The following is a 16,543-nucleotide window of genomic DNA, read 5'->3' as shown; positions in this document are numbered from 1 at the left end:
TTGTTCTAACCCCCATGTTGTAAAAAATCAGAATTGTTTGCAACCTTTCATTTTAAAAGGTAGTAGATAAAATGGCGGAAATTGTTCTTAACCCCATGTTTCAAGAGTAAAATTTTCTAAACCCCCACAAAAAAAAATTGTTCGCAACCTTGCATTTTAAAACTGCCAAAACCCCCCGAAAAAGTGAACTGCTTGAAACTGTTAATAAAAATTGTTCTTAAAGAGTAAAATTGTAACATAATGCTACAAACTTTATTTTAAGTTGAGGACAATTGCAAGAGGAATAATAAACGAGCAGATGTGATTATTCTGTGTGGTATTTATTCACAAATTAATAGAAACTAAACAATACATATTACAATTCTAGAAACTTTATTTAAGTTGACAATTGCAAGAAGAATAATAAATGAGCAGATCTGATTATTTTGTGTGGCATTTATTCACAACTTGGAAATAAAAGGTAGGTTACAAAAGGACAAAGGACAAAGGACAAAGGACAAAGGACAAAGGACAAAGGACAAAGGACAAAGGACAAAGGACAAAGGACAAAGGACAAAGGACAAAGGACAAAGGACAAAGGACAAAGGACAAAGGACAAAGGAGAAAGGACAAAGGACAAAGGACAAAGGACAAAGGACAAAGGACAAAGGACAAAGCGACAAAGGACACAGGACAAAGGACAAAGGACAAAGGACAAAGGACAAAGGACAAAGGACAAAGGACAAAGGACAAAGGACAAAGGACAAAGGACAAAGGACAAAGGACAAAGGACAAAGGACAAAGGACAAAGGACAAAGGACAAAGGACAAAGGACAAAGGACAAAGGACAAAGGACAAAGGACAAAGGACAAAGGACAAAGGACAAAGGACAAAGGACAAAGTACAAAGGACAAAGAACAAAGGACAAAGGACAAAGGACAAAGGACAAAGGACAAAGGACAAAGGACAAAGGACAAAGGACAAAGGACAAAGGACAAAGGACAAAGGACAAAGGACAAAGGACAAAGGACAAAGGACAAAGGACAAAGGACAAAGGACAAAATTTTTAGTGGACGGGGGCCTGGGAGGGACGACTTTAAGGACAAATTTTTAGTGGACGGGGGCCTGGGAGGGACGACTTTAAGGACAAATTTTTAGTGGACGGGGGCCTGGGAGGGACGACTTTAAGGACAAAATTTTTAGTGGACGGGGGCCTGGGAGGGACGACTTTAAGGACAAAATTTTTAGTGGACGGGGGCCTGGGAGGGACGACTTTAAGGACAAAATTTTTAGTGGACGGGGGCCTGGGAGGGACGACTTTAAGGACAAAATTTTTAGTGGACGGGGGCCTGGGAGGGACGACTTTAAGGACAAAATTTTTAGTGGACGGGGGCCTGGGAGGGACGACTTTAACGACAAATTTTTAGTGGACGGGGACGGGGGGCGTGGGAGGGACGACTTTAAGGACAAAATTTTTAGTGGACGGGGGCCTGGGAGGGACGACTTTAAGGACAAAATTTTTAGTGGACGGGGGCCTGGGAGGGACGACTTTAAGGACAAAATTTTTAGTGGACGGGGGCCTGGGAGGGACGACTTTAAGGACAAATTTTTAGTGGACGGGGGCCTGGGAGGGACGACTTTAAGGACAAAATTTTAGTGGACGGGGGGCCTGGGAGGGACGACTTTTAACGACAAATTTTTAGTGGACGGGGGCGTGGGAGGGACGACTTTAAGGACAAAATTTTTAGTGGACGGGGGCCTGGGAGGGATGACTTTAACGAGAAATTTTTAGTGGACGGGGGGCCTGGGAGGGACGACTTTAACGAGAAATTTTTAGTGGCCGGGGGGAGTGGGAGGGAGGACTTTAACGGACAAATTTTTAGTGGACGGGGGCCCTGGGAGGGACGACTTTAACGACAAATTTTTAGTGGACGGGGGCCTGGGAAGGGACGACTTTAAGGACAAAATTTTTAGTGGACGGGGGCCTGGGAGGGACGACTTTAAGGACAAAATTTTTAGTGGACGGGGGCCTGGGAGGGACGACTTTAAGGACAAAATTTTAGTGGACGGGGGGCCTGGGAGGGACGACTTTAACGACAAATTTTTAGTGGACGGGGGCCTGGGAGGGACGACTTTAACGACAAATTTTTAGTGGACGGGGGCCTGGGAGGGACGACTTTAACGACAAATTTTTAGTGGACGGGGGCCTGGGAGGGACGACTTTAACGACAAATTTTTAGTGGACGGGGGCCTGGGAGGGACGACTTTAACGACAAATTTTTAGTGGACGGGGGCCTGGGAGGGACGACTTTAACGACAAATTTTTAGTGGACGGGGGCCTGGGAGGGACGACTTTAACGACAAATTTTTAGTGGACGGGGGCCTGGGAGGGACGACTTTAACGACAAATTTTTAGTGGACGGGGGCCTCGGAGGGACGACTTTAACGACAAATTTTTAGTGGACGGGGGCCTGGGAGGGACGACTTTAACGACAAATTTTTAGTGGACGGGGGCCTGGGAGGGACGACTTTAACGACAAATTTTTAGTGGACGGGGGCCTGGGAGGGACGACTTTAACGACAAATTTTTAGTGGACGGGGGCCTGGGAGGGACGACTTTAACGACAAAGAAACACAAGCAAGGTCTTCATTCTCGTTATACTACTTTACTGATGTTCATTCTTCCGAGTTGAAAGAAACTTCACTCATCTTCAGGCATCGGATGATTTTCCCAACCTGTAGTCAACAGAAAAAATACATATCAAATCGCAATATATTTGCAGAGTTGACAAACTTTCTACATTCCAAAGTATTTGACAAACAGTGCATTTTTTTAACATTTATAAATTGTGAAGAACATCTAACGTGCCTTTATTGAGCTTTTGATTCCCATTTCATTAAAGAAAACAGGTTAAAAAACTTACCGGTACTATAATCTGTTCCTTCCTTTACACTGTCTACCTCCCCATTGATGAGTGAATCCAGAAAGCTGGAATAAACAATGTATAAAGGCATTATGCAAACTGCAAGGATTTTGTTCCATTTGCCACGCTCTGTTTATGATATTTTCCACCTGGGTTTTTACAAATAGTGAATGTTAAAATGCATATATTCAGGGTTAGCCCTGTCGAAAATATCTACTATGGTATGAATGGACCACATCATACCAAAGTGCTGGGAAACAGTGCATTCTAAACCAGCAGTTTTAAAGATAAATTCAGGAAACTATATCCTCTTGTGCATTATGGTATATCAGCCAAAAACACATTCCAAGCCTAACCTTCAGGACAGTCATCTCGCTTCCGTCTGTCTCTCCTCCTGTCGATGTCCATGTAGGTGTCTTCCACGCTGTAATTAAAAAAACTGATAACGTTACACAGCCTACCACAGCCGTTTTTGAGTTGAAGTTGCAATGTTGGTTACAACGGTAAAACAGGGTTCATACATTAAAAAATGCAACGTAAAACAAACACTGACAAAATAAATTAAATCTGAAATAACGAGGGTACAGCTTCAGAGGATTGACGTCCATGTTTTTAACGTTTGGAGTGAGCATCCTGGAATTATGGCAGGCAATTTGTCCCCAAAATATCACGGATAACAGATATAAAACATCATATCCACAACGTACCTCAATCAACATCAGCTTGTCTGCCTCTGCCGACTTTGGCACGTCTGCTGACTTCAGCACATCTACCTCTGCTGACATCAGCATCTCTCTGTGCATTTGTGACTATCTCTGCCTGCAACAAAGGTAACATAAAGGGGACATGGGATGTCTGCATAATCAACAGTTCTTTACAAATTACTTTAAGTATTAAAGTCCACTGCAAGGTTTCCGTGCAAAAAGATACATAATTTGTTGGGTTCACCACAAAGTGACATACATGTACCATCCATAAGACTTTGTACACACGATAAGTCAGTTTGTGGTGCAGCAACTATACGGAATACGTCACTTCCTGCTGAGACCGACGTATAGAGGAGGGAATGTGGTACACAATGTGGATTCCTTTCATACAACTTGTTTTTTTACCTTTTGTGGGAAAAGAGTGTTTTGGAGAAATATGATGCAAAAGAAAGGGAAAGTCAAAAAACGTCCAATAAAATAAATCTGACGGCCATGTGAAATTCATGTCTTTAAGCTTGTATACATGTACCAATTGGCAAGGTCAATTATAAATGATTCATCTGCTGGAAATATTCAATAAAACTGAAAATAAAGTAACATTTTGGGACTGTCCTTTTTTTGTCAACCTCCAAATAAAGTTGCCCATTCCTCTCTTGGTTTTCAGCTGCTGTTTTTGCGGTTGTGTTTCAAAACAGAATCAAAACCCACATCCGCATACATCCCCAATCCATCCCACATTCAAAGGCTCACACCAAGAGGAGGTCGTTTTTCAATTTTATATTAACTGTTAAATCATATGATAAAATATCCAAAGAAGCTACAGATTGCAACTTCTTCATTTGACCAGAAAACCACTTGATGGTATTATTTACAGCTGAAACCCTGACTTTTGAAAAAGCAAGATTATCAACCAACTTTCAACACCGCCATAAGTACCAACTCTTGAAAGTCAGTGGTGTAATATTTGACAATATTTCTATGGCAATGCCCTGCCATGCAGACTGTGAAGAGCAATCAAGTTTGTGTTTGACACATCATAAATGTTCACAGACTTCACAAACATCGTGTATGAAATAACAATCATTTGCCCAAATGCTGAGCTTCTTCTGAAATTGCAAAAGAAATCTCGCTCACCTTAAAATTGAAATCTGTAAGGCGTCTGAAATTGCTGTTTGATGAGATGACAGAGATGATCAACTGCTCTGTTCTTAGTTTACTGGAAGCCAATGATGTATGTCCCTCAATAGCCAGCAAGCTATGAGAAGCCACACAATACCTGCATTTGAAATTGGGTCAGTAAAAGCAAGGGTTTAACAAAAACGTCAAATTATTCTTTTATTCAGGCATACTAAACTTAACCTGTTAGGGCGAGACTTTAATAAAAGACTGACAGAATATGTCGACAGAATATGTAAAAATGCAAAACAGAAAAAAAAGGAATGTATGTCAACCAAAAAACATGCAGTTGTCTTCTGCACTTTCACTAGACAGCTCAGAAAAGGACAGAAAATTTTAAAAATTTAAAGCTTTTCTAGATGTTTTGGTTCACTTGTTTTTCCAAAGTTGATACCAAAAAGCTTATTTCAATATGAAATCCATACAACTTTGAACAAAAATTTTAAAAAGGCAAATAGATTTCTACTGAATTCAGAAAAAGGATAGTTTCTTGAATATGATATGGCTACCCACAAGGTTCTTGGGAAATTATTATTATTATTTATTTCTGATAATGACACCAAGGATTCCTTAAAAGTACACTTGGCACTGTAGCTTACAAGCCTGAAGAAACCTGCTGTGAGGACACAATGAGAAGCAGTTACAGTTTTAGAGGTGGGAAGAAAACCCCAGAGGAATATTCTGGGTAAAACCCACGGAATCAGGTAGGGACTGAAAACCCAATCCACATGCGGACCGAGCCGAAAATAAAGTATTCTCTTGGATTTCTGTTTCAAATAGTAATTTCAAGCGTAGTTCACAATTTTTATGACAACGGTTTGGGCAATGCATAATGTGGAAAGCTTTGATTTAGTGAATACACTACTCACATTCACAAGATGCAACACTAGCACAGAAGGGACCACTGCAGAAAAGTAGCCACTGGGAACTGGTATCAATGGCAAGGCGTATGCCGGAGCATAACATCAATGGCATCAAGAGACAGGTAACACACATAGGATGGTTGGGCATCTACGAGGGGGCTGCATCAAGGCCTCGTGGAGAAACAACAGAACAGCACTATCCATGGAGCGGTGATGTTGGTAGGAAAACATCCACAAATGGTTAGAGGATCAGTGACGAGACGCCATACTCAAATCCTTACGTGCGTTGTCCAGGATGGGATTCCCCGGTCACTGAATGCATGGGCGGAAAGGCATCCACTGAGATGGAAGAGCTTCTCAAACAGCTGTGTAGTGGGGACTGGTATTATTCACATCGCTGTGACATCCTAAGGAAAGCAGCATAGACTGGATGGCGTCTAGTCTCACTTCAGTTTCTTGGCATGAATACGAAAATCAAAGAATGGACACCATTAAATACACGTAAAACCATGGACAAATTAGTTGTTCTTAGCTCCCAAAGCAGATGACAGTCAACCAAACAATTTGCATTAATGCACAAATTCAAAATGTTACTCTTTTTCTGTTGCAAATAAAATTCAAACTTTGCACTTGAGATTTGCAGGCTTTCTTGCTTATAGCTGAACTCAGAATTGAGTGAGTAGTGCATCTTGAAGACCATATTTTAGTATATCTGCTCAAGTTGAAGTTTACACCCTATAAGGTACATGTACATGTACATGTATGTACCGGGTACATGTACCTAAAAATCATAACCCCTTGTACAATAAAACACATTGATTCTAATGACACTATCAAGACAATCTGATGTCTTTACAAGGAGATCAGAGAAAGTGGTCTAATAGGTAGTTGTGGGCTTGACTCTTGATTACATTAGGATTGAATCTTGTTTTAGGAGTGAATGGGGGAGATATTAATTATGAGACATGGGCTAATAGATTTGGGAGCCAAGAGCCACCACAGGTAATACCTGTACACGTACATTTAAAAGAAAATCTTGAGAAGATGATGCAGCATTATTACAAGAATAAATATCATCAAATACAATTTCTGAAGCAAATTAAACACATACACTGTAGATACTGACGGTGTTGGCACTGATCTTTTGCAACACAGATTTTCCTAAACTTGTCAGCATTCTCTCAGTCCTAAATGTATTTCCTTTTAAAGCAACCTTTTAATGTTCGGTATGGAGAACTCAGGAGCCAAGGAGAATGTTCAGTATACCCCAATCTTTGGTACAGAGGTGTTCAGAATAGCAGTATTGGGCTGAATTACTTAAACTATTCAAGAACTTTACAGCACTGGAACTTAACAAACAGCTGAATATTTGTGTATAACGTTCACTGCAGTCACTTAAACTAATTTATATTCCTAATGAAAATGCAACATGAAGTAATTGATGCAAAATGAACAAAATCTCAATTAACTACACTTCGACAAAGTTAGGAAATTCCCATTGATGCAGGTCAACTTTGAAAAAAGTATTCAGAGGGAGCTTCTTGAACAACAGCAGGCAATTTGTCTCAAAAATGATGAATCCATCAAGACATAAGGAATGACAAGATGGAAGCATTTTTAAATCTCTACCGGTAAATCTCAAATAATAACACGTCATCACAAATCATCATATCCAATGCCAGCTGGTCTTCCTCTGACGACTTCAACTCTCTGACTGTCTACCTCTGCCATTAGCTTGTCCACCTCTGCTGACATCAGCCTCTACACCTCCACTGTCAACGTGACCACCTCTGCTGATGTCAGCCTGTATACCTCCACTGTCAGCGTGACCACCTCTGCCGACCTTAGCACATCTATTTCTGCCGACATCATCCTGTCTACCTCTACTGTCAGCGTATCCACTTCGGCCGACATCAGCCAGTCTACCTCTGTCAACCTAAGCACCGATGCTAAATTCAGCCTGTCAATATCTTCAGCCAATCTCTAACGACTTCAGGCTGTCTACCTGTGTGCTTTTTTGACTCTCCTTTTATGCAACAAAGGTACATGTACATGTAAACAGGAAGATATTATTGTTTTACTGGAGAATCTGCAAAACCAAACTTTTACTTTCACCACTTGAAACTTTCAAGTTTAAAATACACTTTAAACTTTCTATATGAATTATGAAAAGATGCATAATTGAGCTGAGAATGTAGCAAGGAAATATTCAAAGAATAGGTTTTAGTACGATGACAGGTTTACATGACACAAGTACATGTACATTGGAAAGCGCTGACAGTCTTGGCCTTATTGCACGTTGATAACAAACCCAAACACCAGAATAATGAATACTGAATAAACATTGTAAGGAAAATAGGGCTGGTAGTTCAGTCAGTTTGTTTTTCATTGTATTTCATTTATTTCAAATTTTGCTCTGGCCGGAAGGGAATACTGACAAAGTTCCCAACAGGAACATTTCATACAATATGCATCCTGGTCTTCAAGTGTCAAATAATACCTAAAATGTCTATCAAACGTGACAGCTACATGTACTTTCACCCAACACATCCAATGAAAATAACTATCCCCTGTGACAAGGAATATTACTGTAAGACTTGAGCAATGTGCCAACATCTTCCTATCCAAATTGTCTTTACATGTATTGATACATGTCACATACATGTAATGCAGCCCTACTTTACTGTACACAGCACTAACAGAGCAAGCTCCAAGTGCCAAAGTTCAGTTTTTGGCACAGGTTTAGCCAAAACATTGCACTTGCACTAGTAATTTTTAAAGTGAATTTCTTGTTATTACTGAATCTAAGATGGAGGACATAATACGATACAGATGTCAATTTTCCTGTGCACTATGCTGCTGGATCTGAGCGTACTAATCAGACCTGTATGCGTGGAAGGTTACAAGGCAGTTTAATTCAGAATGGTCGCATGGTGCTCAATACAAGTTTTCATGCTGCTGGGTTCATACATGTACAACGGACAAAAACATCATTACAAAATGATCCCAATTTCAGAAGAACCAAATGTGATAAACCGTTGCACGTGGATCACAAAATTTATTACAAAATGATCCCAACTTCAGAAGAACCGAATGTGATAAAAAGTTGCAGACGGATCACAATATTTTCAATGAAAAAATTGATGTTTTCATGACACGGTTTTGCTTTTAGATGACTGTAGATCACTGCAGTGAAAAATCAGTGGTGTGGGTTTATAGAATTGTTTCCTACCGGTACCTTGTTCATAAATTTGAGCTTCTCAAGTTCAGGATGGGAAAGAGACTTACCAAACTGCAGAGAGCAAAGAAACCTCACAATTCCTGAGTTACATCAAATTGACGATTTGAGACATGACGTACACGTAGAGTACATGTAAGGCTGTATGCTGAATTGTGAATAGCACCTGGGAAGAAAATGTCCAAATGGAAAATGCCAAAAATTAACTAATAGAAACATCTGCACTGCATGAAATGTATCAAACAACAGGGTTGGACGTGTATTGAAATGTATGACATCGTGGTCTGGTCATTGCCAGACTGAAACAACAGTAGTAGATGTACGTACATGTACATGTACCGGTATGGTACGTGTACATGTACGTACAAGCCACATACACGTACATGTATGTGTATACTTGTTTGGTGTAAGACTCCTTCATTGAATAATTTTACTGTCAACCTCTACATACGGTACATGTACATACATGTGAATGTATACCCATGTGAGTGTCTTTTTGTTTCACACGGGATCTGGATCTTGAATAGATCACTCTTAACACTGGTTCACTCCAGCCACTGAGCAGGTTCTGAGGTCAGTACACAAATATCAAATCACTGATCAGGATCTTGATCAACCAAATCAAATGGGCCCTACATGGACAGGTATGTTTAACACAACAAAGTGTCTGTCCAATAAAATGCAAAATGCTAGTTCCGTCAATTTTTGTTTTGGGAAGAGTTCCATATATACAGACACCAGTAACTATTCCCTACAGTGCTCTATTAATAGCCGTCAGAAAGCAAAAATGTGTCCAGGAAAGTTCTATTTATGAGGGAAAATACCAAATCGTTTACCTACATGTAGAAAAGACAATTTTTCAGACCACTATCAGAGGGTTTGTGCACAGGGTGTCAAGTGGCGTCTGTATATAAAACTCTTTCCTTTGTTTTCTATTTTCTATTTCTAGGCCGAAAGCGGTTGAGGGCTTCGAAAATTGCCTGAAGTTCAAGCACATTGATGTGGGAACCCACTAAGGACAAGTCCCACCAGCCGGAAATCTGATACGACTGGAGACTGGCACCCAAAGCGAGATTGGACGCATCGGTGGTGATACCTATCTCGTGTTGAGGTGGAACAAAGGGAAGACCAGCAATAAGGTTAATTGGCCCTGGTTGACCACGACGACAGGTGATGGTAAATCAGGCCTGATAGACGAACCTATAACAATTGAGGGAATCTCTGCTCGGCCGGAAGATAGAAGGTGGAGCTGTTGAGGCCGAATGTAAAGCCGACACCACGGGACGAGGTCGGTAAGGCTGGCCATCAGACCGAGTAAGTGGAGCCATGCCCTGGTGTTCGCTTGGCATTGTCCCCTGAATAGAGCGACACACTGCGTGAGATTGTCCACGCACTCGTCGGTGGGAGTAACAATGCCATGGTTCAAGTCGAGAACTGCCCCGAGGAAAGTCAGTGTTTGTAACGGGGTCAGTCTGGACTTCTTTTGGTTGACTAAGAAACCCAGGTGAGATGCAAGGTTGTACGTTGTCTTGGTTGCCGAGGCAGCCTCGACTTTGGAGCGTCCGACTATCAACCAGTCGTCAAGGTACTGAAATATGAGCACGTCTGACCAGACGGCAGCACGCAGAACTCGTAGACCAGGTGACGGTATGAAAAGCGGAGGAACAGTCGTTCTTGTACATGAATGTCAATATGAAGGTAGGCGTCCTGTAAGTCGATGGACTACGCCCAAGTCAGGACGGGAAGTGATCGTAGGACGGTATGCAGCGTCTCCATTCTGAACTTCTTCGGTCTTATGAAAATGGTGAGTGGCTTTAAGTTCAGAATCTGCCTCCACTTCCCAGGTTCCTTCTTTGGGGTCAGAAAGAATGTTCACATGAAGCCCTGGTGGTTTCCCGTTGGTTGCACCAGAACAATAGTGCACTTCTGCAGCAGCGTTGAGATCTCCGACTCCAGAGCATGTTACTGGGATTGATCATTTGGAACTGGAGTCGGCCGGAAAGATACATCGGACGGTGGGGGACTCATAAATTCCAGATAGCAGTTGGTAAGTGAAGTGAGCACCCATTCGTCTGAAGTACATGTAATTTCTCCCCAGAACCCTGCGAAGTTGAGCAGGTGGCTGCCAATGGATTTGACATTGGGGGCCGCGGAAGAAATGGAGTAGTCACCGGCGCCGGCCCCCAGCATATCACTTGGGGTGCTGGGTCATAACACATGAGGTCTTGGAGTACTGAGTGTGGTGTTTTTATACAGAAACGTGGCAAAGTGCCTAGACAGACGAAACAAATGGGTGACTTGCAAACATGGTAAATATAAATATCTACTGTATGTGAAAGCTGTAAATTGACTTATCCCCATGGTCAAATGAAAAAAAAAAGGCGAGTCTTGTCACTGTGCTAGATTTTGTATACATGATAAATATAAATCACAGTGTAAAACGTGTAAACGTATTAAAATCGCTTAAAGTGACATATTTAATTTAATGTAAATTAACCCACGTTTCACAGGGAAATGTGGGTTAAACTGATATCTTTAAACAAATAATATATAAAATAAGACCTACATAAAAACTGTACCAAACTTGCCTCAGGACGAACTTGTAATTTCTTATAATGTACTCAGATGGAAGAAGCTAGCGCTAAAAGCTTCAATGTGGAATATTATAAATCATTATTCCTCCCAAAGAACACTACAAGAGACTTGATTACTGCTATCAAGCGTTATACCAGGTTATTTAAAAATAGGCCCACTGGAAACAAATCTTATCTCAAAAAATTACTGAGTTACACCAGCTGCAAGTTACTCCGACGGGTAGGAACCACAAGGTGCTCAAACCCTACTACATACGAGCCATACAATCATACATCACCCTAGATAAATTTATTGAGGTCAACGTGCAAGAAATTACCAAGTTTAAAAACAAACTCATTAACTATTAAATTATACCCAAATAGTTCAACCAAGACCCTGAATTTTTTTAAGGAATTTTATCGCAGTACTATATATAACAAAATAACAGTGACACAAAATGTCTCCGACAATTTAACTCCAAACGGCGATGGCAAGTGCGGTTTTATTGATTACTTAGACCTGAAGAAACCAAAGAACAAGAAGTCTATGCAAGAATAAAAATGTTTTCATCACTGCGACAGCGAAATGCGAATGAAAACCCGTGAAAATAACATTTTTAAATTGCAAATGTAAGTAGGAAGACAAATAAAAATAAGCATTTTAACGTGAGAAAAGGTTATTGAGAGACGTTTTTGAAGACAGGAAAGACATCAGATTTCAACTGGCCCACTGGACCACCAGTCTTATTAGATCAGCTGGTCCATCAACTTTTCTACTGGTCTTGGGCCAGCGGACAACCGTTAATTTTGACCCCTGGTGTCTGAGGGCAGCTCCAGGAAAGTTTTCTCCTCATGTTTTAAAACAACTTCAAACCAACCCCAATTATAAAGTGTATTACGAACGTTTGTGGAGTTAAATCACAGATGACGGTCTTGACTTCTCAGGATTCTCCTACACTGCTATCACAGATCCCTCGTATCGAAAAACAAAACAACCCGACAAGTAATGTCATTGGATATGAAAATTCAGAACCAGAAGAAAAACTCGGTATACAAGGTCTCAACCCGTTCAACCTAAACAAAGTGAATTTTTTTATTTGTATAATTCAAACAATTTTAAAATGGGGCAAAAACAATCTCACGTAAACTTGCTTTATATCACAGGAGAGAGCCAAGCGAATGGTGAAACAGTTTCTCACTATTGTTGGATCAAAGATGAATCGAGACTACCGTCATCACAGATTACCAAACACAACGGTAAAATCTATCGTTGCAGTCATTGCAATTCACACTCCAACAGAGAAGCTGATTGAAACAGACTCTTTGAAGAGTTCAAATGGCTTGATACCCCTCCCTGCTTTATTGAAATGCCAAAAGACACAACAGATGGGTCCTCAACACTGTCTTTCACTGGTTACCAACACAAACAAAAAACACCATTTGTGATTTATGCAAATTTTGAATCGATCTTACAGCAAACAGGTGACAAAGCTCGCCCTCAAAAACACGTCGCTTGTGGTGTTTATTACACAGTTGTTAGATGTGATGCAAAAACGATTGCTCAAAAGCTCTACAGAGGTCCAAACGCTGCTTTAGTTTTTGTGGAGCAACTAATGTTGGAAGTTGAAAATATCAATGACATCTTTGCAAACCCTGAACCCTTAGAGCTCACATGCAATCAAGAATAGCAATTTAGACAAGCTAGAACCTTTTGGACCTGCAAAAAGAAATCTTTATAACAAATATCAATGCTGGTGTGGCAAACTAGAGATCTCACAGGACCCTAACAATAACCGATGTTTATGGTGTAACAAGAAATTTAGCAAAAACCCCAAAGTGAGAGACCACTGTCACGTGACAGGGGCCTTTAGGGGCGGAGCCAATTGTAACTTACAATTCAGAATAGTTCCCAACGAAACACAAATCCCAGTCGTGTTACACAATTTAGAAAATTACGACGTGCATCTCATTATGCAAGGTGCAAGCCTATTTCAAGGTAACGAACAAACTGACAAGATCTTTTGCATTCCCCAAAACATCGAAAAGTATGTCTCGTTTTCTCTAGGCCAGCTTCGATTTATAAGCTAGTTTCATTTTATGGCAACGTCGCTAGACAGGCCTGTAAAAGCGTGTCAAAAAACTCAAACGGACCCAAGCGCAAGCGTGTGGCGAGCAAAGCTCGCCTCTTTTGCAAAAAAGGATCTGTCTCTACGAATACATGGACTCGATTGAAAAGTTTAACGAGACGCTGCTACCACCCTGAGTGCTTTTTATAGCAGTTTAAAACAAAATAGCATCCGTGAATCAGAATACACCCAAAAACAACAAGTCTGGCAAAGCTTTACAAAAAAAGCATCAGTGAATCAGAATACACCCAAGAACAACAAATCTGGCAAAGCTTTACAAAATAGCGTCAGCGAATCAGAATACACCCAAGAGCAAGTCTGGCAAAGCTTTACAAAATAGCATCAGTGAATTAGAATACACCCAAGAATAACAAGTCTGGCAAAGCTTTAAACTGTAAAACCCTCTGTGACTATCACAACCTTTATGTCAAAACAGAGAACTTGCTTTTGGCAGATGTGTTTCAAAACATTGGAGACATGTCTTATAAAAACTATGGTCTTGATCCTGCCAACTATTACACAGCTCCTGGATTTTTTTGGGATGCCTTGTGAAAACACACCGGTGAACAGCTCGAGTTAATTACAGACCCTGATGTTCATTTGCTCTTTTTGGACATGCCAAACGCGGTTGCATCTCTAGTGTGGGAAGTGCACGCTATGCAAAAGCAAACAATGGATTTATTGAAGATTTTGATCCAGGTATAAAACCATCCACCTACGTGTACATTGCCTATCTCGATGCAAACAATCTCTATAGGTGTGCTATGTCTCAGCCGCTACCTTTGGCAAATTTTAAATGGATAAAATACCTAGAGCGCTATACAAGCGAGCACATCTTAAATTTAGCAACCGATGATTACTACAGGTACATGCTCGAGGTGGATCTCAAGTACCCACAAGTGCTACATGATTCTCACAACGATTACCCCCTTGCGCCAGAAAACCTGGTTATACCTATAAAAAGCTATAGCGATTATCAAAAGAAATTACTCTACAAAAAATACAAAAGCTGTAACAAGTTAACGACGCTCGCAACAAAAGAAAAATATGTTTTGCACTATCGCATTTTGCAGCTATACATGTACTTACAACTGTGCTGAAGCTCAACAAAGTACACTGCGTGTTAAGATTTAGATAACCAGCTTGGATGAAAAGCTATATTGCTAAAAATACCAAGCTGCGCACACCGCAGACTTTGAAAAAGACTTTTTTAAATTGGCCAACAATGCAGTTTTGGGTAAAACAATGGAGAATGTACGTAAACGGTTGTAGCGCCAAGCTGATCAGGGACCACAACAACGATGCCGAGAAATGTAAAAAGCTGCCGGCTAAACCGAGTTTTAAAAGGCTGTGGGCTATTCGCATTTTAAAAGCGTGAGGCCATTTCCAGAATGCAACATGTGTTATGTGGAACTTTTAAAACCAAGTGGTGCTTAATAAGCCGATCTACTGTGGAGTGAACATCCATGATCTTCAACTTGTCAAAGATGTTAGTATTTAATTTTATTACAACACGTTGAAAGCTCGTTATGGCGACCGTGTGGGGCTACTTTATACTGATACCGACAGTTTGCTGTGTGAGTTACAAACTAACGATCTCTACAAGGATCTAGTGCAGATCTAAGATCAACTTGAGCAACTACCCAAAAGCTCATCCACTCGCAAGCCAAGCAAACAAAAAGTCATTGGGAAATTTTAAGACGAATTTGCTGGGCAAGTTTTATCAGAAATTGTCAGGCCCAAGAAGAATTCAATTTTAATAGGCAAGCGTAGCTAGCGAGCGCAGCTAGCACATGCTCAAGAAAGCCAAAAGGGGCCACTAAACTTGTAACCGATAGAGACCTAACCCACAAATCTTATAAAGACTGTCTCTTTAACAAATCTAAAATCATTAACGAGCAGCAACTAATTAAATCAGAGAAAAATCCGCTAGATACCAAGCAATACATTTTGTCCAACGGGATAGACACCCTAGCCTATGATCACTACAGAACAACTCGCTCACTGCGCTCACTCACAACTCCAGCTCAAGCTCAAGCCTCAGCAGAACCAGGCAGTAACGCAGTGTCTTCGGGTACCACTTGAAGGTCTTCTTGCACAAAAGAACGCTTGGGCCTGTCAGTCAGGTAACACAGCATTGGACCCGTTGTTACGTTTTACTGTTAATCCGTTTGAACTAACTCGTATGCTTAACGATCTGATATATCTCTACACTCCAAATAGGATTGGTCGCTCTCCTAATTGTGCCACCTTCTTGTTTACCTGGGTAATACAAGTATCAGACCAGGGCATCTGGGGGAAGCTTTACCCACTCTGCTCTCTAGGGTACAGCTGCCAACTGTTTTACTTGATCTAGCTTAATCACTTCCAAAGGACTTAGCTCACTTCCTTGCTCATTCTCGGATCAACTGGGTTTTTCTTTGTTTAGAGCTTTCACTCCTTGGGGCAATCTTGTAAAACCATTCCACATTTTGCTCGCTTGGATTTAACATTTCTTCTGCGTACTGATGACCAACAATCTTTCGGCCAGAGTTCTGTTAAATCATTCTACAATACCTTGTGATCGATGAACCCCCGGCTCACCTACCAGCACTTGGACGCCCTTCCTTAACAGCATTTTTTTAACTTGCCTTTAAGTAGTAAGTACGTCGTTGCACACGATCCAAGGGCAAATACAACAAGTCCATTTGGTGCGTGACATTGGGTTTAGCAAACTATGTTTGTAAAGTTCTCAGTCTAGGTATATACCCCAGAGCAGGTAGATAAATTTAGCAAATGGCTTGTTTCGCTAACCAGGCTCTTACTACGCTCTTATCGAAAGCGGTTTTCTCGTGTTAAAGTCTCACATCTCCCTCTCCTATCCAATAACCTCTAAGGCTGTAGTAAACCTCTTTCAGCTAAACTTCTTTGAGCTTTGTTTGCTCTTGCATCTCTCTCTTTTAAAAAGAAGGAAAAGG

General features: G+C 40.9%; 1 long non-coding RNA gene across 3 annotated transcripts in view; it reads right to left on the bottom strand.

Annotated features, from left to right (window-relative positions):
* Positions 1 to 2,625: 2,625 nt before the first annotated feature.
* The window catches only part of LOC110990653 (uncharacterized), a 51,908-nt gene continuing 37,990 nt past the window's right edge, over positions 2,626 to 16,543 (bottom strand). For 2 of the 3 annotated variants that reach the window (XR_015426473.1, XR_015426474.1), the window contains 7 exons: positions 8,938 to 9,053; positions 5,656 to 6,104; positions 4,745 to 4,886; positions 3,611 to 3,722; positions 3,260 to 3,327; positions 2,904 to 2,968; positions 2,626 to 2,715 (listed from right to left, as the gene is read on the bottom strand). This is a non-coding gene — a long non-coding RNA (uncharacterized LOC110990653). Of the gene's footprint in view, positions 2,716 to 2,903; positions 2,969 to 3,259; positions 3,328 to 3,610; positions 3,723 to 4,744; positions 4,887 to 5,655; positions 6,105 to 7,371; positions 8,913 to 8,937; positions 9,054 to 16,543 lie in introns of those variants that run through there. The other variant, XR_015426475.1, reaches the window with a different exon arrangement.

This window comes from Acanthaster planci, linkage group LG09, assembly GCF_054643075.1.
Source record: "Acanthaster planci isolate LZ-2023a linkage group LG09, COTS_SCS, whole genome shotgun sequence".
Taxonomy (NCBI): domain Eukaryota; kingdom Metazoa; phylum Echinodermata; class Asteroidea; order Valvatida; family Acanthasteridae; genus Acanthaster; species Acanthaster planci.
This window is presented reverse-complemented; position numbering and strand designations above follow the sequence as displayed.